Source organism: Musca domestica, unplaced genomic scaffold (genome assembly GCF_030504385.1).
Source record: "Musca domestica strain aabys unplaced genomic scaffold, Musca_domestica.polishedcontigs.V.1.1 4, whole genome shotgun sequence".
Taxonomy (NCBI): Eukaryota; Metazoa; Arthropoda; class Insecta; order Diptera; family Muscidae; genus Musca; species Musca domestica.
In genome coordinates, this window is record NW_026712328.1 from 25077776 (window position 1) to 25102680 (window position 24905).

Consider the following 24905-nt stretch of genomic DNA (forward strand, 5'->3'; position numbering starts at 1 on the left):
ATTTCGTTAACGAACTAAATTTTTCCATCATTTGGCGATAAAAGTAATGTAGTCACTAAAGCCTACCGATAGAAACAATTTTATTAACTTCTTAAGTGATGAAAAAACCCAACATTTCCATTTAAAATCGAATATTTTTTATACTGAGAGACACTTCTAGGAGAAATCACGAATACATGAAAAGGACCTCTCTGTAGACAGATAGTGAGAAAAGAACATACATTTTCAAAATTTTTATGGATTGCCATTAGCACGATACAGGGTGTAGAAATTGGGCAATTATCTTGATCCCAATTTTATAGGGGACTCGTTGATTCGGTAATCCGAGATAACATTTATGCTTCACTATATGACATTATTTCAAAAAATGGCTTAATTTCTAAACATACATATGCAATGAAGACTTTAACTGTTTTTCAGATTTATATGGTTCGGAAGGAGGATAGTAATAAAATTTTGAAATATTTGGTACAAACTGTTGCTCTATAACCCAAAACGACAGTAAATGTGAGGGAGTGAGGGAACAATTTTTACAGTTGAGTTACTGAAAGCTTGCAACATTTTACTGGAAAAGTTTACACAGTAAAATTAACATCAGCTGATTGAAAAACATTTCCATCAAATTTAGTGGAAATCGATTCAGAGTTGGATACACATTCCTTATATTATTTTCTATTATCCCAAATTATAATTGCCCTAAAGCTATGATACGCATTTCAAAAAGGTTTGTATTTGGTGTTTTCTACTTTAACCCTTTATAGCCTGACTTTTTTCTTTTCAATGAAAAAATTTTATATGTTGTATTTTAGGACCCTTAACAACGTTTGTTCTACGACTTTTCACAATTTTGCGTTTTGGACATTTTAGGGGAGGTTTTGTGTGTTGGTTCTTTGAAGAACCACCAGGCTCTCCTTTGACAAGTAGAATGCATATGGCTTATATATGAATTTTTTTTATTTTCATTTAAATTATATATGTATTTCAGTTCATTTATTCAATGTTTTGTATGGTATTCTAGAAAGCAGTTTTTTGTTGATTGGTAACATAATTCTACCTCACATTTAATGCAATACACTGTTGTTCTAGATGTGCAATTGGGCATTTTACAACGAGGTTTGCCTGTTGTTAGGTATTTCGGGAAGTGCCCAAGATTATTAAACCGCACGTCACTAGGCGGCATTACTACCCGAACTCGTTTTGGCACATTTTCAGGGGTCTCACATCCTCCAGTGCTTCTTGGACGTCCTTTCCTTATGGATTGTGTGCCAGATTTTACTAAAACTTTGCGAATCCTTAAGATCAACACCTCCCATGTACTTGTTGTACTCGTGGATTATCGCAGGGTAATTATCGATTGGGTAATTTTTCTGGCAATTTGCAGCCAGGAATTCGGTTACGTTGAACTGTTCCAAGCCCATAGATTCCCTGGGTGCGTAAATAAGCCAATAAAGGAATAGTTCGAAGAAAATTCTGTAGTTCTTGAAAAGCGGAACTTTACGAGCAAGCCGCACCACAATATTTGCTGCTGCTCCCAAGTCTGGTTCATTATCCAAAACATGGTATTCGCATCATCATTTGTCACTATATGGAAATCGGGATCGTCTAGACTTTCGTCGTCAAATCTGATATATCGCCAATTTCACTTATTGACCATTCAAAATTATTGACGAATGCTTCAAACTCTTCAGCCGCGGTAAAATCTTTGTATTTACGTGGCATTTTTCTATGAAAAATTAAACATTTACACTAAAATTAGAAAAAGGCGCTAAAGCACTAACGAATTTCACTTCTCTAATGAGTGCCTACTGGTTCTTTGAAGGACCGAAGGACTTTTACACGAAAAACACCAACAAAAAAAAATTATATTGCTAAAAAGATAATTACATGGTTTTAATGTAGTGCACAAATAATAAAAATTAATTTTATTTGGTTCTTTTGGAGCAAAAGTTTTGATTTCAATCAATTTGAAAAAGCACGACTTGTTCACTTTGAAGCTTTTGTGTGTTTTTCTGATAAACGTCAAAAATCAGGTGTTCAGCACCGAAAAGCATATGATTTTCTTTTTCGCTATATGGCATACATTATAAAGAGAATATTTGCTGAATAAACATTGCGCAAAAAATGTAACAGTTTTGAAAAACAAGTCTCTGAAGTTGAGGTTCCTGAAGGGACCACCAGGCTATTAAGGGTTAATAAATTTTACTTTTTATTTTGTTTGTGGATTTTCAGACAATTTCGATGAAAAATGTGGGTAAAATCATCAAAATACCGAATATCGAGGGTACGTGGGGGATATACGATATCGTGGACCCATACAGACAATTCTTTTTGAGGAGGTAAAATGCCCACAAGGGACTCCTTTCAGAATATTCCACTGAAAAATGCGGCTAAAATCATCAAAATACCGAATATCGGTGGTACCGTTATATGGGGGCTATATGATATCGTGGACCTATATAGATAATTCTCTGCCGAGGTATGAAGTACCCACAAGGAACTCCTTGTGTGGATTTTCAGACAATTCCGTTGAAAAATGTGGGTAAAATCATCAAAATACCGAATATCGGGGGTACCGTTATATGGGTGATATACGATATCGAAGACCTGTATAGACAATTCTCTCTCAGGGGGTACAGTACTCACAAGGAACTACTTGTGTGGATTTTAAGACAATTATATTGAAAAATGTGGCTAACATCATCAAAATACCGAATATCGGGGGGTACAGTTATATGGGGGATATACGATATCGTGGACCTATATAGAGAACTCTCTGCCCAGGTATAAAGTACCCCCAAGGAACTACTTGTGTGGATTTTTAGACAATTCCATTGAAAAATGTGGCTAACATCATCAAAATACCGAATATCGGGGGGTACCGTTATATGGGGGCTATACGATATCGTGGACCTGTATAGACAATTCTCTCTCAGGGGGTAAAGTACTTACAAGGAACTACTTGTGTGGATTTTAAGACAATTCTATTGAAAAATGTGGCTAACATCATCAAAATACCGAATATCGGGGGGTACAGTTATATGGGGGATATACGATATCGTGGACCTATATAGACAATTCTTTTTGAGGGTGTGAAATTAATACAAGGGACTCCTTTTGTGGAATTTCAGACAATTCCATTTAAAAAATGTGGCTAAAATCATCAAAATACCGAATACCGTAGGGGTACCGTTATATGGGGGCTATATGATATTGTGGACCTATATAGAGAATTCTCTGCCGAGGTATAAAGTACCCCCAATGAACTACTTGTGTGAATTTTCAGACAATTCCATTGAAAAATGTGGCTAACATCATCAAAATACCGAATATCGGGGGGTACAGTTATATGGGGGCTATACGATATCGTTGACCGATATAGCCCATCTTCGAACTTGACCTGCCTGCAGACAAAAGAGAGATCTGTGCAAAATTTTAGCTTCCTATCTTAATTCGTTTAGACTGTAGCGTGATTACAACAGACGGACAGACGGACAGACAGGGCTAAATCGTCTTAGAATTTTACGCTGATCAAGAATATATATACTTTGTTGGGTCTAAAATGATTATTTCGATGAATTACAAACGGAATGACGAACTTAATATACCCTCCATACTGTGTATGGTGGAGGGTATAAAAATTTTATAAGAAGTGGTTTTCTTCCCCCTTAGAAGCAAAGATGTCAAATAAGGACCAAAAGACCTCAAAAATACCTTAAATCATATGATGGTGATACCAAACGTCATCATGGTTTCTTCTTAAATTAGTTCGAAAATATGGTTAAAATGTAGAATATACTTGAAATCGGGTTTTTCCGTTATCGGGGCTTATGACCCATATAATGACCTGCCAAAGCGATTAAAGATATCTTGAATGTTTAGGAAGAATTTCTATTTTGCGTCGGTATTTGACTGATTGCAGTCCCAATGTATTTTGCATTTTATGTTCTCATTTGACAATTTATTATCAAATGAAAGAAGCAGGTCCATTTTTTGAAATGAACCCTCTTTTTCGGTCATTTTTGTTTGTTTAAATGTGTTCGCATCTTCCAGCTGAAGCACGATGTAGGTCCTGAAGTAGAAAGCATTTAACATCGTATTGCGCCCTAATTTCATTTTAATATTATTCATTCAGAGTTCAAAACAATAAAAAAATAGAAATGAAAAAGAATTTCGATTCGATTCCATTGAAAAATTGTCGATTTTTCCCGATTTTAGAATTTTCATATAAAGCGACAACGGCTAAAAATGTTATTTATAGATTTTATGTATTGATTGGGTAATACGAATAAATACATAAAATCAATATAACAGTTTTATCCGTTGTGGCTTTATACTACCCAAAAAAACCTACACATTATATTAGAATTTACAAATGTACATTCGAAAATAGTAAGTCAAAATGGAAAAAATATGCAATATAAAACATTACTATTGTACATTTAAAAAGTCAAAATGAAAATGTTTAAATTTCACATTTTAGTGCGATTTTTTGGATTTTATTCTTTTCTGCCAAGCGGCAATTCCGAATTTGTCTGAATCGTTAAAATCAGACCGGCGGTCTTTATGTTATAAGAGTAATAACTAACACAACTTTATTTTACATATAGAGAAATAGATTTAAAAGTCGGCGCGTTCCTCAGCCCCTAAATAAGTACTTAGGGTTGGATGTAAAGCCAACAGCATCTCGTGTAATAATTCTCAAACCAATATCTTCATTATTTTAGCAAATATAAGGATTTTAGAAAAATCGAAATAGTGGGCGTAAAAGTAGTCGTGGTCAATATTTTTTTCTTTAAAAACCTAACTCGGGGTATGACGAATGTTTGTACAAAATATTATTCAAATCGGTCCACCCGTTCTCAACTGATTCCATTACCAACGAACAACAATTGATTTATATATAGGTTTTGCAACCGAATCTGAAATAATTTCAAATTATTGTATTTTTTATTTGAAACAATACATACACAAAATATGCATATTTTTTTATCTTTGTTCTACCTTCTGTAATTGTACCATGGTTGCTACTTATTTGAGTAAAACAATTTAATTTAATTTGTTGATTAGTATGTTACACTAAGTGCCAGCTTTGCGGACCGGGCCAGACAGTTTTAAATGATTTTTTATTTGTTTTTTATTTCTTGAATACATTCATAGAAATTAAATGAAAATGATCAACTTTCTAGAACACAGATATAGGAGCAATATCCTAATAGTTATAACTAAATTGTAATAGCTAAATCTTATACTGTGCTAAAAAAAATTGATTTAGTCCCAATAGCAACAAACAGTCGAGATTTCCTCATATATATCCCACATAATTTTTTTGGTTATATGAGACTACTTCTAAAACGAACAAACACTTTATCTGAAAACTTCTCATAATAAGAAATTATAACAAAATATAATTTTGACATCGCAAGTAAATTTTCGCATAAATTGTTGTTTCTGAGCCAATGTTGATAACAGCATATTTAATAACTGCTTATCTTATTTTAATAGATAATATTTAAAATTATATGGTAGTATAGATTTGAAAAATCGAACATTTCCACAATCGATTTCCACTAAATTTGCTAGAGGTACTTCTCTATTGCATGTGACCTCTCGTTCAAATATCATTGCCATGTAGTGCATATTTTGGGTGTGAAAAAGCTTCAATTTAAAATCGGATGAAATATGTATATTTAAACCATCGAACATTATTATTACGTAAGCATGATTATAAAAAAAAAGGAAGCAAAGGCTATAGTCGCGCGGGCCGACCATGTGATACCCTACAACACTACAATATGTTAGAAGCTTTCTTATGTCCAAATCCATTTTGGAAGATTCCGCTTTTGAAATTATATCACGGAGTACTGTCCAGATATTACCCTTAGCATTTTGACCAGGGACCTTTGTCCAATATTTACGCACTCGGTCGTGCTGTTAGTTGCTGTGGTTCATTCAACAGCTAAATATAATCCAATGGTCATCCAAAATGCTAGAATTCCTCCCTGTCCTTAACTTTCTTCTCGGGCGTGTCGATTGGGTTCCATTGGGTAATCAGGATTTTTTTTTCTATTTTTGGTTCATTTGAACCCCTAAATATTTTACGGTCATCTCCAAAAGCAAGAGTCCCCTCTATATCTCCAAATTTAGACTCATATATACGATAACTATCACATAAATGAAAACCGTTATATGGGGACTAAACGAAGACGTGGACCTGTATATTAATTTTTTTTCATAGGCTGTTGCGCCCATTACGAACTTCCAGTACGAAATTTGAAACGATTCCGGTGAATAATGTTGCTGAAATCATCAAAATACCAAATATTGGGAGGTACCATTATGTGGGGGCTATACGAAAACGTGAACCGACATGGCCCATTTACGAACTTAATCTGATTACTGGTAAACTATGCCTTCTATCTCAATTCGTTCGAAAGATATCGTCTTAAAATTTAACGCTGATCCAGAATATATATGCTTTGTAGGGTCTATAATGAATATTTCGAGGAGTTACAAACGGAATGACAAAGTTAATATACCCTCCATAGAATGGTGGAGGGTATAAAAAGCCAGAAGTTCGCCTTTTGTGTATTTCGGATATCGCCAGTAAGTAATGGTGGTATGTTTTCATACAAAAGTAGTGGTCCGTTCTGCCCGCTGTCCTAAACTCTAACTTCATGTGAGATTTCGTGTCCTTTGGTTTCTATTTGTGACCTTTATAACGGCTGCAATATCAGGAACAGTTTGATGTTGGTTCATTTCAGCCCCTACATATATATTGCGTACATCTTTGAAAACAATAGGCCTAGCCCTTCTGAGCCTAACCTTACCCTTGTGAAAGTTTTCGTGAGTATCGGACGATAATTGCAATCTGTATATAATAACCCCAACCTGTCTTGTAAGTTGAAAAAATATTACAAAATATACACTTCAATATTATAAGTCAAGTTGAAAAAAATCGCATGCGATAAAAAATATAAAAAATGGTACAAAGTACTACAATATCAATATTAACATCATTATTGGCATCTTTTATGCGATTTATTGGCTTTTATACTTTTATGCCAAGAGGGCATTCAGAATTAACAAAATTTGTCAAAATCGGTCCAGCCATTCTTGAGATATAAGCATTCTAGCTAACATCCCCTTCCTTTAAATATATACATTGTATATATTTCGCTATACATATCCGATATATTTACTATCGGCATCTACGTTACGGTCAGAATTGACCTGTTCGTTTATGTGTGATTTCGCCGGGATTAAAAATATTCGCGGTTTTATGGAAAATTTGACTATTATTTAACACAAATGTTATGGTCTGTTTCACCCACTAAATATTACCCGATGATCATCAAAATTGGAAGGCTTCTGCCCACTCCTAAGCTCTAGCCCCATGCTAACTTCCGCTTCGATTGGGGTATAATTGCAAACTGTAGAGCAGCTACACAATCAAGAAAATTTTTCATTTCAACCCCTAAATATTATCGATCATCTCCAAAAGCTATAGGCTTCTGTTATGACTCCAGCCCCATCTCCATTCTAAATTTCGTGAAGATCGGGCTATAATTGCGACCTGTAGAGTGATTACAAAATAACATGGACAGACGGACGGACATACATAGCGATCGACTCAGCTCGGCGAGATAGGAAGATCCACATATACTTTCCTATGTGGGAAACCAATATTTTGAGGTGTTACATAATTTTTGGCCCAATCAAACTTTTGTACCCTCAACTCATAGTATTGTAGGGAATTATAAATTATTAAACATAATTTAATTTTTGTACAAAAAAACGAAGCCAAATTTCATTGGCGAACGCAGTCGGTCACTGGGGCAAGGTCCGTCTATCCGACTTTGGGATAGCTGGCTGTCGAAATAAATATTCCATCGACCTACACAATTTTTCTTCGACCTATTACCGACTTATAAAGCTCTGTTAAATCAGCTTTTTTATCTAAAATTTTGAATAGAAAATTCGACCAATAGCATAAATAACATATACAAGTTTCAACAGAATTTATTAAAATAACAGAAAACTTTTTTATAAAACCATGTTGTTGTGTGTGATTTTGGTCAGATTTTTCAATTATATTTTCAGGAATTTGCTATGTAAAGTTCATCCATTTTGAAGTCTTTCGCCACACCTAGAGGCTGAGAGGCTGAAACGGTGCTGATATCCGCATCCGTGTGCATTCGAATCTCGAGAATATGTTGTCTTGTTATACAGGTTATACTCGTATCGCTTCATACTCTGTTAAAAAATTGAGCTATTGATTTGTTTATCCTGCGCCATCCCGTTTTTGGTTATTACCAAGAACGGAAAGATATAATACTTGATGGACCTTGATTTTCCCTGTTCAACTTTATAAGAGTCAATGGGTGTTCGTACTTTATAAAATCCTGTGAAAAAAAGTAAAAAAACATTAAGTTCGGCTGGGCCAAACTTTTAATACCCTCCACCTTAGAGTAAAGGAAACATTAGAAGAAATGTGGCAAAAACCATTAAAATGCCGAATATCGGGAGGTACCGTTATATGGGGGCAACACCAAAACGTGGACCTATACATGCAATGTTTTGCCACACGTACAGAGACCCGTTATGACCTACAAATACCAATTTTCAGACAAATCCGTGAAAAAATGTGGCAAAAATCATCAAAATACCCAATATCGAGAGGTTCCGTTATATGGGGACTATATCAGAACGTGGACCGATATATCTCATTTTCAATACCAACCATCCTAGACACAATACAAATTGCTCTGTTAAATTTTGGCGCTCTACGTCAAATAATGTGGGCTGTATCGTGATTTCAACAGACAGACAGACGGACATACCGACAGACAGACAGACAGACGGACATCGTTAAATCGACTTAGAATTTTATGCTGATTATGAATATATATACTTTATGGGGTCTACGACGAATATTTAAGGATGTTACAAACGGAATGACAATGTTGGTATATTAACTTTCCAAGGTGAAGGGTATAAAAATTAATAACTTTTTATGTTTAAATTGTATTGTAAATTTCAACTAATTTTTAAATACAATATCATACCGTATCATTTCAATAATTTCATACGATAACAATTTGAATTTTTTATTAAAACATTTGTTCACCTTTTGTTACATTACTCCTCCACCTTATCATAATCACAGACTGTGTGCCAATTTATTCACCTGTGTCTCGTTATTTAATTTCCATCTGACTTTTGTGTCCTTCACAAGTTTCTTGGGGTTATTGGCGTCTTACGACAGGCAGGCAAGCTGAGCGACAGACAAATGACAAAATAACTGAAAATTGAAGGATAAAAAGATTTGAGCCAACAAATTCTATTCAAATAAAAATGCACACCTAGTTGTTGTAATTCTTAAAGGTAAGGCGGGTAAAACTGACAATGCCTTATTTTATGTAAGTGTGTAGGGGTGGGTGGGAGTGTATGTGTCTGTGTGGTAGGGAGTTTCGCTTGGAATGGATGAATGTCCTTCCATAATACGTAATTGTATTCAAGATGTGATATAAAATTGAAATGCGCTTTTTTGTTGTTCTTGCTGTTGCTCATAACACCGGTAATCGTAAATTAATTTTAAATCCAAATTATTATTCTCCACCTGTGACACAGCATTATCTATATTTGAGAAAAGGGTAAAGCTGCAGAGTATGGCAGATGCTAACAAATATATTTTGGAAACATTTCTATGAATTTTGATATCATATCAGATTCAATGACATTCCTTCGAGAAATTGCAGGACCAGATGAATTACTTTGATAAAGAGGAAGTTAAAAAGCCAAAATTCGAACCATATTTTTTATGAGCGGATTGTAACGATGTATTATACACTTCGGTTGAATGGAGGATTATCTAAACAAGAGGTTGTCAGGACCGACCAAATGAAACGCTATAAGACTTTGGGACACAATTGTGCAACTTAAATGTGTTATATGTGTATCCTCATCTGTAACCATATATAAGGTTGGGTTTGAATTGTTCACATTAAATTTGATAGATGTGCTATTATATTACATGATACCTCTCCTACATCATCATATCATTTATCCAAATCCAAAATATGCACCTTGGATTTGAGAAAGGTTCAATTTAAAATTTTCAATTTTAAATTTTTTTCAATTTAAATTTAAAAATTAATATATGACAGCTACAATCATAACTGAATCGATTTGGTCAATATTTGGTAGACTTTATTCTAGTCAGAACATTATTTTATGATCAAAAATTCAATCGCAGCATGGTTTGTGTATGATGTACATCGTGTTAGAGGAAAATATACAGGATGAGATAAAAATAACTGCAACAAAGTCAAACGCCACAAATTTTACAGCTTTTTTTAAATCTGGCTGTATGTGTATGTGTGAAAGCAAAACATTTCGGAAATTGCATCAAAATTTAGGAAAAGTATAGATATGTTCGAATAGGTCACCTTTGGCAAGAATTATGACCTTCAAAAGGTCAATAAAACCGTTATTTTGGCCAATTCCCGAAGCGCTTGCTTGAGGAGATCGACTCTCTGTTGTTTTTTAGTGCCATCCTTGCTTTCGAAAATACTCCAGATACAAAAGTCCAACGGATTGGTGGTCATTTTTAGCTGGAAATGAATGAGTAGCCTAATTATGTAGCCATTTTTGGGTGGCGCGTGCGGAGTACGATGATGCAGAGTCCTGTTGGAATGTCCAAGGTCTGCTGTCAAATGTTTGCGTGTCCATGGCTTTAATACACCCTCCAGAAGATTTTCTCGATAATATTCGGCATTTATTCTGATGCCATGGACGATTAATACGAGCGGAGAGCGACCATCAGCTTTCATGGCGGCCCACACCATCACCATGGCCGTCGCTTGAGTTCTGGTGGCCAATCGAAGGTGCACACTTTCAGCTGACCTCTTTGGCAAGTAAACACGATCATTTTGTTTGTTTACAAACTGCTCGACAACAAATGTTTTCTCATCGGAGAAAACCAAATTCGGCAGTTCACCACCTTCGGCCAAGCGAAGCAACTCTCTTTTGAGTCTATTTTCTCTACACTACACTTTTTGGAATTTCAATGGATTTACCCCAAGCTCATTTTACAATATTTGCCGAATGGAATATTGCGATATGTATTTCGATCAAGTTGCTTCTATATTTTTCGAACCATTTCTGATGATGTTGCTGTTTTCTTCCGTCCACTCCCTTGACGTCGGGCTACGCTACCAGTATCACGGTAACGAGCGATGGTACGAGATATAAAAGATTTATTCACATTTTAATGCTGGTGTGATCTAACGATAGCCACTTGTGGTTTTCCAGCCAAATATAAAGAAATCACACTGTCACGCTTGAATTCCATCACGAATAACTTTTTTTCTGGAAATTCTGACTAAAATGCTTTTGTACGCTTGTAAACAATATAATGAGCTGTCACTGGAATAGGCTTAACAGCTGTCGGACGAGAGGCTTAGAAATAACAGCAGTCTGAAGTTGGGTGCAGTCTTTTCATTTCACTCTGTATATGGGAACTATATATTAGTCTGAACCGATTTGGCAATGTTACTTTTAAGCTGTATGTGTTATATTTGGCACATTTTATTAAAAAAGAGAGTGTGTAACATCTTTGAATTACATAAATATTAAATCGGATGAAACATATCTATGACAGCTTTACCTATATTTGAACCGATAATAAGGAGAAATAATTACGTGCCAAAACTCATTCAATTCGGACAAATATTACACATTTGGTGAACATTAAAACTTTTTTAATTTAATACATCGCCTATATATTGTGATCATCTTCAAAACTTATAGGCTTCTATTCAGTCTCTAAGACTGATTCTGTATCTGGTTATAATTACGGCCTATGGAGTGATCAGAAAAAAAGGAAATTAAATTTAAAAGGTATAAGTTCGGACGTACTGAACTTTCATATCTTTTTTCACCGGCTTTAGTACCTATTACGAACTTCAAATACGAAATTTGAAACAGTTCCGGTGAACAATGTCGCTGAAATCATCAAAATACCGAATATATGGAGCTACAGTTATATGGGGCTATACCTAAACGTGGACCTATATAGCCCATTTTTAATACCAAAAGTCCTGCAGATCAAGCACATATTTGAGTAAAATTGTATCAACCTACTTCAATTCGTTCGGAAGTGACTGTGATTTCCACAGACGACAGGCGGACGTATCGTTAAATCGACATAGAATTTTATGCCGATAAAGTATATGTTTACCTTGTGAGGTCCAATTCATCTCGATCAGGGAACAAGAAATTATTTGAAAAATGTTAAGATAATTTCGTTGTTAAGATAATTTCGTTGTCCAAGAGAAATATCCTTTGAGTCACAACGCCTTTATCATACTGTGAATCAAAGAGACATATATTTTTCCAATTCCTTCCATCCCTTATACTTGACAACTCCCCTCCATGTCAATTACTTGTCACTCTAACAGCTACCTTTTGCGTTTGCCTTTTCCTGACATGCGTTTGTAAATGTCACCGTAGTTTTCATTAGCCAGCAGTTGCTGTTTTCCTACGGGGGTGGAGAAAGTGGATTGTAATGAGGCTGGGAATATTTTCATAAAAAGGGGAATGAGTGCTCGTGTCGCTGTTGGTAGTTAAAGTAATTAGAGTGTGAATAATTTTGCCCACCCCTACTTTTTTCCATCGTCTTTGCAACCCCTTTACACGCGTCAAGTTTTCATTTATTCGGTAACTCTTTTTAATGATTGCCATTGTTCCCTTGTCTTTTGCCTGTTTCTGTCTTCGTTATGTTGGTTGATATTAAATTGTCTATTCCGTTTACCTTATGCTGTTGGTTTCTATTAGCCTTGTTACCGCTGTTGGTGTTGTTGTTTTTCCTTGTTCCTTGTTATGATGATGATGATATGTTAATTTGTGTTTAACTGCCTTAATAAGATGCCTCAATGGCTTAATGTCGCTAAAGCCTTTACTATTTCCAAGTCTTTAGCACAGTGTAACGAGACGTGCCCTGTATATGGTTCTGTATAAAATTGATCAACACTAGGAAAATTATGGTCCTGTTAAGTATATATGTGATCACGGATTTTGGAAGGAGAAAATCACCGTCATCTCCGTATGTAAAAACGAAAAATTTACGTATTTAGATCACATTGAAAGGCCCCAAACTAGACACTGCTTGGTGGGGAAATTGAAATTGAGCAATGAGTGGCCGTTACGTTATCGGACCACTTTGAACGAATTTTGTTCACAAAAAGTTAAGGGAGATTATGAGAACAATTGCATTCAACAGGACGGCGCCATGTGCCACACAGCCGATGCTTTTCAAAAAGATTTTTAAAAAAGATTGGAAAACGCGTTAAATCTGTTAAAGACATGCATGTTTTTTTTTCAAATCTAAACTGATTTTTATACCCTCAGCCATATGGCTACAGAAGGTATATATTATTTGATACGGTCAAAACGTGCTTGGTCGAAATAACGGTTTTAAACTCTTTAGGTCTCTTTGGACCAAATCCGTTTCAGGACATTTGGAGTCGATCAGGCAATGTGCGGTGCGACGATAACTCTTGAAGGGGGTATCCGATTTGGTCCAAACTTGATACATCGTAATATATATTGGTCCACTCCTTCTATTTTCTACACAGAAAGAGAAATCATAATCCGATTTTACTCCAACTTTGTAAATCCTAATATTTGAGTCAGTTCTAAGCCAGGTGAGAAAATGGACAATATCGGGTCACTCTATCAAGTGCTTTCCCCACAAAGGGTCAAAATTTTGAATAATTTTATCTCTTATAATATGTAATGTAAAAATCCGATGGTTTTAAAATTTCACACAGCCCAATATTTTTATTAACTCAAGATCTGGTGTTAAGATTGAATATACCGGTCCACTCCTTCCCCATAGAAGGTCGAAATTTGGAATAACCATAAAACTCGTGAAATTAACATCCGATTCCATTCAGACTTGGTACATTTGAATATGTCCATCAACACAGGATCTGTTATAAAAACGGTAGAGATTGGACCATTCCTTCTGGTACCTCCACCACAAAGGTCCAAAATTTTGAATGTCCATGAAGCTCATAAAAAGCGAAATTAACATCCGATTCCATTCCAGACTTGCTACATCTTAATATTTCGATCAACACAAGATTAGTTATAAAGACAGTAGAGATGTGACCATTTCTTTTGCTACCTGCCTCATATAAGGTTCAAGATTTTAAAAAACAAAACGCACAAATAAAGCGAAATAATCATCCAACTCTCCTTAAATTTCATACATACAAACATTTTTGCCTTCTCAAAATCTATTGTAAAGATGAAATATATCTGCGAACTGCTTTTGGTACCTCTCATCCAGAAAATATATTTAAATAATCGAACATTGGGAGAGGATATACATCTGTCGGCAAAACCGACTGATACATATAAACTTTTAACTCGAATGTTGTGCTAAAAAAATATTGTCTTTATTGCAAAGTCAGTGCAGATTTTGATAGAACACCTACCCATTATTTTCATCTTTTTACCCCAAAAGATATTAACTTGTCTCAAATTTAAGACAACTCAGCCTTTCCTCTAATGTGCAATAGGAAAAGGTTTTTAAACACTTTTGAAAGCCTTTCAATAAAATTGTATTCGCCTCGCTTTCGTAACACTGTGCCTCATTATGCGCGGATTGAAAATCTCAAAGGTGTCACAATTCTTCTTGTTGGCATAGAAACAAACGTGTACGTCACATTGAAATAATTTCTGTGCCCAAAAATATGCTTCAGAAGTGATATCAACGCTTCAGTTGTCACTGTCATTATCACCGCTTTTTGAATTCGAAAATGTAAATGTGCCTTTTCGCCGCCTTTATAAAACTGCTGATGATGGCGGTGCTTTTGTTGTATTTTTAGCATAATGTTCATCCCTACTAGACTCGTGTAAGGAACAACATTTGGTTAATGCTCGCAACTTTTTTCAGGATTTAAACTGGCTAATAAGCATTCATTGTGTATGCGTTGGGGTTAGGTTAGGAGTCGGGTTAGGTATTTAGCTATATTTATCATTTAATTAAAAGAAATTAAGTCGCGGCTGTTTATTCAGATATCGAAGCAGGAATATTGTTTATGGAATTTTGTTATTGCGTCTTTGTTATTTTTAGTAAGCTAATTATGAGTTCGCCTCATTAGCTTTCATTAGGCCAAATGTTATGGCTATGTCATGGACAAATTAGTTTTTAGGGAAGAGATTTTAATTGATCTTTTAATCAAATATTGTTTAATGTAACATTGTTAATTTTAAAGTTTTTTTAATGAAAACCAGTAAAGAAAGTCTTCAAGTCGGGCGGGGCCGACTTTATGATACCCTACACCACTTTGCTAATTAAGTAGAGCTCCACATAACAATTAAAAGTTTTTATGGGAGAATTCAATCATACACGCTATGATTATAATTATAATTTAAAGTTCGAAGGACTAAATATGCCGAAGCATTTGTATCTTTTAAATTCGGCATTGTATTGCCCATTTGGTGCACAATTAATTTGAAATCGGATAAAGATATATATATGGGAGCTATATCCAAATCTGAACCGATCTCGATAAAATTTGGCAAAGATATTTCTGAGCTGTATTTGATATATTTCCCTGAATATCGTTGTTACGGAGTGCATATTACGGTTGTGGGTAACAAATATAACAAATCGGATGAATAATATATATGGAAGCTATAGCTATATCTGAACCGATCTTCACCAAATTTGACATACTAGCTTCTAGACTCAATTCGGTCGTAAGTGCCAAATTCCATCCCATTTGGACAAATATTAGACGTTTGGTGCACAATAAAAATAAATCGGACGAAGTTATATATGGGAGCTATATCCAAATCTGAACCGATCTCGATAAAATTTAGCAAATGTATTTCTGAGCTGTATTTGATATATTTCCCCAAATATTGTTGTTGCATAGTGCATATTACGGCGGCGGTGGACAAAAATAACAAATCGGATGAACAATATATATGGGAGCTATAGCTATATCTGAACCGATTTCGATCAAATTTGGCATACATATATTCAGGCCTAATTTGGGTGTATATGAAAATTGCATACAATTCGGGCTGATATTACACGTTTGGTGCACAATAAAAAGCAAATCGGACGATGATATATATGGGAGCTATATCTAAATTTTGACCGATTATCTCCAATTTCAATAGGGTTCGTCCTTGGGTCAAACAAAAGATCTTTGCAAAATTTCGTCTGGATCGGGCAATAAATGCGACCTGTACTTTGTTTACAAAAATACATGGACAGACGGACGGACGGACAGACGGACGGACGGACATGCATAAATCGACTCAGAATGTGATTCTATGCAGATCATCAAAAGGAACTATGGGTGTATCTCGTTTCCTTCTGCCTGTTACAAACAAATGCACAAAGACATAATACCCTGACCACCTTGTGGTGTAGGGTATAAAAATAATCTACAAATTTATTTATAGGGAATATAAGGTTAATCAAACTGCTAAGAAAATAACTCCAACAAATTAGTCTTAACGGTTTACAGCAAAGGAATATATAAGAATTATAATATTCTATTCTATATTCTATAATATTCGGGAATATTATACAACGATCAATATTATGCAACGACCAATTCCTGCATGTACATCCTGTGTTTAATTGTGTCATAACTTCCCTGGATTGCCCATATTGCATCCTAATAAATCGTTAGCCTTCTCTATTTAAGTCATACCAATCCTTCCTAGTAGGCATAGAGAGGCGGTTCTAAAATCATTAAAAAAAAATTATGGAAAAATGTATAGTATCTCATCAATTGAGAATGGCTGGGCCGATTTGACTTAAATTTTCTTCAGGTTGTTTGTAATTGCAGTGAAAAAAATTTGTGAAAGAAAAGTCTCGAAATTGCAAAAATAAAAAGTTGTGCTTTAATATGGAATTTTGAGCGGAATCATTACTAAATAGCTTTTCGAATGAAAAAATGTGCATTTTTTTTGTGTAACTGTGCTTATAACCAAAGAACGACTTGTCTAATTTTGGCATAATCTGTTGGCAAAAAGGATAAAGTCAAAAAAATAAACGCATAAAAATACTCCCTGAAAAATGTGAATAATTGTGTTAGAAGGTGTTATATATTTATTTTTTTTTAATTTTTTTATAGCACTTGAAATTTTTATATTTGACCTTCCATACATAATGCTTTTAAAAATATGTATACGTTAAACGCAAAAACTATGGACCAGCAACACGAATAAGCTCAACTCGTTTATTATACAATTTAAAGTTGATAATTATCTGTTCTAACTATATAAAAAGTAAGTTATAGCAAGAAATTATGCATCACTTAGCAACATCAGTAATGGAACACACCTTATGTAGATAGGCAATATTGATAACAATAACTGACTAAAAATATGCTACACAAACGATATATATAAAATTGATAGTAAAATTCAAGTGTTAACATTTAACAAAATTGAACTGGCGCCTTAGGGTATGTGTCACATTTACAACATTAACAAGAGAACTAATAAAACCATGCTGCATAGAACCAAAAAAAAGACTAGGCTTAGTCAGTTTACAGGTGGGAAAATTTTACGGAAGATATATGTGAGTTTTATAAAGCTAAATATCTCTGTCCCATCATCCCTTTCTCCAAACAACGATCATTTCTATCTGTCAAAATTTACACTTACTTTTTGAACCAGGAATAAAGTATTGTATTGTTATTTTTGCGATATTTTTGTAAAATTTTTTGAAAGTTTATCTACATTTGCATTGAAATTAAAACTTAAATTCGGAGATCTTTAGCTCAAGGATTGTTATCATTTAGAGATACTAATGATGGAATCAGCTTACAGGACAGTTGGCCGTGGAATTGGAAGCTAATTTTCCCTCCTCGAATGGCAATTAAATTCAAAATTCGGAATATATTTATTATTATCCAAACAAATTCAGCTGATCAAAATTATTATAACTTAAAAAGAAGAGATTAAGCTGTTGCGAATGTTTGATAAAGAATTTAGGATTAATAGTAAAGTTCAGGAAGTTTGAAGATAACGAATTATCGGTAAAGTTCGTGGTCGTTAACAATAAAATGAAAAATGATAAAAATCCTGAATATATTGAGTGGACATTTTGTAGCTCAACTAGAACCTTCGACAACTGATTATCTGACCGATGTCCCGAATCACATTGTCCGAATCAGCATCCTTCAATAACGAACATGACAGAACCTTGGAAACAGTTCACCTAATTTTAGCAAACTTATATAATAACAAGCCAAAAAGCTGTAAGTTCGGCCGGGCCGAACTTTTAATACCCTCCACCATTTGGTACAAATTTGGCAATTTCCAAAAAAAATATAATCCGTTAAAAATTCTGCTAACCGTTATATGGGGCTATACGAAGACGTGAACCTGCACAGACAATATTCTGGCATGGGCTGAAGTATCCATTATGAACTTCACATACGAAATTTGAAACAATCTCGGTAAATAATGTCGCTAAAATCATCAAAATACCGAATATTGGGGGGGGGGGGGGGGGGGTACGGTATATGCGGGCTATATGAAGACGTGAACCTTTATGGCCCATTTTCTGTTTTATGCTGCAGTATCTATTACGAACTTCAAATGCCAGATTTGAAACAATTCCGGTGAATAATGTCGCTCAAATCATCAAAATACCGAATATCGGGAGGTAGCGTTATATGGGGGCTATATGATAAATTGGACCTACATGGCCCATTTACGAACTTAACCTGCCTACTGGCAAAATAGACATGTGTGCAAAATTTTAGCCTTCTATCTCAATTTGTTCGAAAGATAGCGTGATTAAAACAGCCAGACGGACAGACAGACAGACAGACACACAGACGAACATGGCTAAATCGTCTTAGAATTTTACGCTGATCAAGAATATATATACTTTGTTGGGTCTGACATGAGTATTTCATAGTATGGTGGAGGGTATAACAAGTAACCTACAACACTACAATATGTTCAAAGTCCCCATAATACATTTTGAAAGATTTCGTTTTTGATATAACGTCAAAGAGCCCCGCCCAGAGGTTACCCTTAGTTTTTTGGCCCGGAGAATTTGGCAAAAGTTGTGGTCCATTTTACAGCTAAATGTAATCCGATGGTCATCCAAAATGCTAGACTTCTTCCCTGTCCTTAACACTCTTCCGATGCGAAATTTCGTATCGATTAGTTTTAATTGTGGCCTACAGAGCGACTACAAAATTGGAAAAAATTAATTTTCTTAGTCCATTTGAACCCATAAATGTATATCTTAAGAACAATAGCCTTTAATTCTGACCCTGACCCTACCCCCATGTCAAATTTCATGAGGATCGGACGATAATTGCGACATGTATATATAGTACCCTCAAAACGTAGTGTTGAAGGGTGTAAACATTTAGAAAATTTACAATTCAAAATTGTACGTCAAATTGAAAAAATCGCATTCGATAAAAAATATGACAAGAATTGAAAAAATGGAACAAAAACTATTCACTTTTTTATTTTTATCCACGATTTTTTTAGATTTTCTGCTTTTCTGGCAAAAGCGAATTGATGGGAATTGTGAAAATCGGCCCAGCGGTTCTTGATTTATAAGCAGAATAAATAAGATCATTTCTTTTACATATATATTGTACCCATTTTGCTTTATATCCGATTTCTTGACTATTACCATCACTGTTATGGTCAGAAGTGATCTTTTAATGTATTTGTGATTTGGCTGGGGTTGAAAATATTCGAGGTTTAGTGGAAATTTTCCTATTTTCTTACATAAAAGTTAGGGTCTATTTTACCTGCTAATTATTGTCCGATGGCCGCCTAAATTTTTAGGTTTATGCCCACTCCTAAACTCTAACTAACTGTAAATTTTCGCGTCGATTGGTTCATAATTGTGACCTATAGAGCAACTGCAAAATCAGGAAATTTTTCAGTTTTTGGTCCATTTCAACCCTTAAATATCGTGCGATCATCTCCAAAAACAATAGGGTTCTATTCTGACCATAACCCCACCTCCATTTTCCTTTTCGTGAGGATCGGTTCATAATTACGACCTGTAGCTTGATTACAAATTAACATGGACAGACAGACAGACGGACGGACGTACATACATAGCTAGATCGACTCAGCTCGGCGAGATAGGAAGATCCATATATACTTTCCTATGTGGGAAACCAATATTTCGAGGTGTTACATAATTTTTGGCCCAATCAAACTTATAATACCCCCAACACATAGTGTTGTAGGGTATAAAAAGTCGCCATCTTCGCAAGCTTCCATTTAAAGCACTCCAGTAACTGGTTGTTATATTTAAAAGTTTCTTAAATAATTCATATCTTCCTAAAATCTGGAAGATTGAAAGATTCTGCCAATCAAAAAGAAAGTCATTAAATATCAACAAATTTAGGCAAATTTAAAAAAACATACGTAATAAAATGTATGAAGGTTTACGATCTGATTATATACGATATTATCAATTTGGCATCAACAGAGCGCATTCCACTGTAGATGCTTTGACTAAATTTATTAATGATATAATTTCGTGAATTGAAACGTACGGTTCAGTTTCTTTGAATGTGGAAAAAGCGTTTGATAGAACGTATTATAATGGAGTATTTTTTAGAAAGACGCAGTTAGGAATTGCAGCGAATGTGGTGAAATGACTGAAAGCTCTTTCACCGATACGCAATTTTATATGCAGTTGGAAATGGGTCAATTTTATCTCATCCATTTAACATTTACATACATGACTTCCTGCTGCGGCTTCGTCTATGTTATTTTATCATTTAAGTACAGTTAATGCTTTCTATACCGATTGGGGATAACAGTCATTACTTTTAAACAAGAGATGGGTTATATCAGAAAGAAAGTCATTAAGGTTGCCTCTAAATACCACTAAGAGATAGATTCAAATATTTGGGTATTTGATAAAACAAGTTGTTCAAATTTGATGGAAATGAGCGAGGCTCTCTAAGTAAGGCCGGAAAAAACAAAGTTAATGCTTCATAAACTATCAATTTCTGGAATGGCAATGAAAAAAAAATTGGAGTATTTGAAAGAAAAATACTGGGTCTGTGTTGGAAAAATTTTCAGTATCATAATAAGCGTTACTCAAATCGGCATATATACGAAGTATCTAAAATTACCCCAATCTCAGTATATGCTATGCGTCTGATTGAATCTGAAATTACACAAACAGGCTTTTATGCATTCAAACTCACTGCGAATATGCTGGCAAACACGCAATATCTTAATGAAAACTTCAATGGCGGAAAACTTCAAATGCTGGGGTATTTCACAACCTTTTTATACCCTACACCACAATGTGGTCAGGGTATTATGTCTTTGTGCATTTGTTTGTAACAGGCAAAAGGAAACGAGATAGACCCATAGTTCCTTTTGATGATCTGCATAGAATCACTTTCTGAGTTGATTTATGCATGTCAGTCTGTCCATGTATTTTTGTAAACAAAGTACAGTTCGCATTTATTGTCCTATCCAGATGAAATTTTGCACAAATCATTTGCTTGGTCCAAGGACGAACCCTATTGAAATTGGAGATAATCGGTCAAAATTTAGATATAGCTCCCATATATATCTTCGTCCGATTTGCTTTTTATTGTGCACCAAACGTGTGATATCAGTCCGAATAGCATGGAATTTTGCACGTACGATCAGATTAGACCTGAAAATAAGTATGCCAAATTTGATCGAAATCGGTTCAGATATAGCTATGGCTCCCATATATATAGTTCATCCGATTTGTTATTTTTGTCCTCCGCAGCCGTAATATGCACTCTGTAACAACAATATTTTTGGAAATATATGAAATGCAGCTCCGAAATACCTTTGCTACATTTTATCGAGATCGGTTCAGATTTGGATATAGTTCCTTTATATAACTTCGTCCTATTTACATTTGATTGTGCACCAAATCTAAATCTAATATTTGTCCAAATGGGATGAAACTTGGCACTTACGGCCGAATTCAGTCTAGAAGCTAGTATGTCAAATTTGGTGAAGATCGGTTCAGATATAGCTATAGCTCCCATATATACTGTTCATCCGATTTGTCATATTTGTTACCCACAGCCGTAATATGCACTCCGTAACAACGATATTCAGGGAAATATATCAAATACAGCTCAGAAATATCTTTGCCAAATTTTATCGAGATCGGTTCCTATTTGGCTATAGCTCCCATATATATTTTTATCCGATTTCAAATTATTGTGCACCAAATGGGCAATACAGTCCGAATTTAAAAGATACAAACTTTTAATTGTTATACGCAGCTCTACTAAATTAGCAAAGTGGTGTAGGGTATCATAATGTCGGCCCCGCTCGACTTTAAGACTTTCTTTACTGGTTCAAAATGCATTTTGCCTAGTCTTTAACATTTTATGTCTTTGCTATAGTTATAGATGTGATAACCTAGGAAATAATGACCGAATTCCACAAGACATTGGGACACGTAATTGCCTACTTAAAAATTGTTAAAAATATCGAGGGTTTTTCTCTAGTATTCGAAGATTAGTGCTAGTACGTATCGACAAATTCAAATAATCCTCATAAATCTAGAATCAATATTTTCTATGAAAACCTGCGATGTGTACAACTTTCAAAAGTAATGCATCGATATTTTATATCACAGCAAATGGCTCCAGTGAAAAAATTTAAGATTCCACAATTATAAATAAGTTTGGACAGACGAGCGAACGGTAAAATCAGCTCGGCTAGATAGGAAGATTTATGTATAACTCTCGGACCAATATTTCGAGGTGTAACAAACGTTTTTGACCAATTCAAACTTATCACACCCTTAACACAAACTGTTGTAGGGTGCAACAAGCAAATTTGGCCGCAAATGACTATTTTTAGACAAATTGTTATTAACTGGCAGCTAGTGTTTGGATGAAATTTGAATTTTGCTCTGACGATTTTACTATATTTCCGTTCCGGTACTTCCTGAGAAAATTAGTTATCTCAGAACAAGTTAGAAAATGGAAGAATGTGCTATGAAATTGACACATTTGCAAAAGTATTATATAGTGCATATATTTGAATAAATTGTATTTCTTGTTATTATACCCTCCACCACAGTATGAATGGGGTATTATGATTGCTATTTTGTTCGTAACGCCTCGAAATATAAATTTTAACCCCACAAAGTATATATATATTCATGAACAGCTTAATATACTATGTCGATTTAGCGATGTCCGGCTGTCTGTAGAAATCACTCTAGCTGCCGAACCAAATGAAGTGGGTTGATAAAATTTTATTCAGATATTAGGTCTGCAGGCCTTTGGAATTGAAAATGGAATATATAGGTCAAAGTTTCGATATATCCCCCATATAATTGTATCAACCTGAATTTACTGTAAATTGGCAGCATGGATTCCCATTACATAAGAAATATTTTGGTATAGTCCCCATATAACTGTACATAGGTATTTTCATGATTTGTGCCGCTCTTTTCACCGTAAATGTTTCAAATTTGGAATTTGAAGTTCACAATGTGTATTATATGCTGTAATAGAATAATAGAGCCTAGGTCTCTTTGGGCCAAACCCGTTTAAAGACATTTGGAGTCGATCTAGCGATGTTCGTTCTTCCGTCCGGGGAGCATCCGATTTGGTCCAAACTTGATACATCGTAATATTTTTGTCAAACTTAGATCGAGTTCGGAGATGGGCAATATCGGTCCACTTCTTCTGGTACCTCCCCCACAAAAGATCGGAATTTTCAAAAAAATATATTTTCTGCACAGAAAGAGAAACGGTAATCCGATGATGCTCCAACTTTGCAAATCCTAATTTTTGCCTCAGTTTTCGATCAGGATAATATCGGTCCACTCCATCAAGTTCTTCTTCCCAAAGGGTCAAAATTTTGAAAAATTATAACTCTTATAAAATGTGACGTAAGAATCCGGTTGTCTTAAAATTTCACACATCCCAATATTTTTATAAACTCAAGATTTGGTGTTTAAATTCAATATATCGGTCCACCCCTTCTGGTACCTCCCCCACAAAAGGTCGAAATTTTATATATTCATTAAGTTCATAAAACGCGAAATTAATATCCAATTCGATTTAGACTTGGTACATCTGAATATTTCTATCAACACAGGGTCTGTTATGAAAACGGTAGAGATCGGACCATTCCTTCTGGTACCTCCCCTACAAAAGGCCAAAATTTGGAATATCCATGAAGTTCATAAAACGCGAAATTAAAAACCGATTCCATTCTGACTTGACACATCTCAATACTTCTATTAACACAAGATCTGTTATAAAAATAGTAGAGATCGGACCATTAATTCTAGTACCTCCACCACATAGGGTTCAAGATTTGGAAAAACAATATGCTCAAAGAAACCGAAATAAGAATCAAACTCTCTTTAAATTTCACACCAAACATTTTTGCTACCACAAGATATGTTGTGAAGATGATGTATATCTGCGAACACCTTCTGGTACCTCATCCACAAGGGATCACAATTTTCAATAATTTTTTCCGTCATAACTTGCGAAACAAATTAGCGATTCTTTACAACTTGCTATATCGAAATATTTCTCTCATTAAAAAATCTGATATGAATATGGGATGTATCGGAATTTATAATTTCGCATAAAATTTGATATAAATATTTAAATAATAAAATATTTAAATATTTAAATAATAAATATTTAAATAATAAATATAAATAATAAAATATTTGATTTTCTTGTAATTTTGGATATACCAATATTTTTATCCGTATTAGATGATGTATGATAATGGGATACTTCGGTCGACTATCAGACACATTTCAACATTTTCTAAAAATTATCACATATCTCATATAAAGTGATATTTATATCATATTT

General features: G+C 34.6%; 1 long non-coding RNA gene across 1 annotated transcript in view; it reads right to left on the reverse strand.

Moving 5' to 3' along the window:
* Window positions 1-8046: 8046 nt before the first annotated feature.
* LOC131804250 (uncharacterized) overlaps window positions 8047-24905 on the reverse strand; it is a 30522-nt gene continuing 13663 nt past the window's right edge. Inside the window, exons 2-3 of the long non-coding RNA XR_009343021.1 lie at window positions 9128-9301; window positions 8047-8402 (exon numbers count right to left, since the gene is read on the reverse strand). This is a non-coding gene — a long non-coding RNA (uncharacterized LOC131804250). The remainder of the gene's footprint in view (window positions 8403-9127; window positions 9302-24905) is intronic.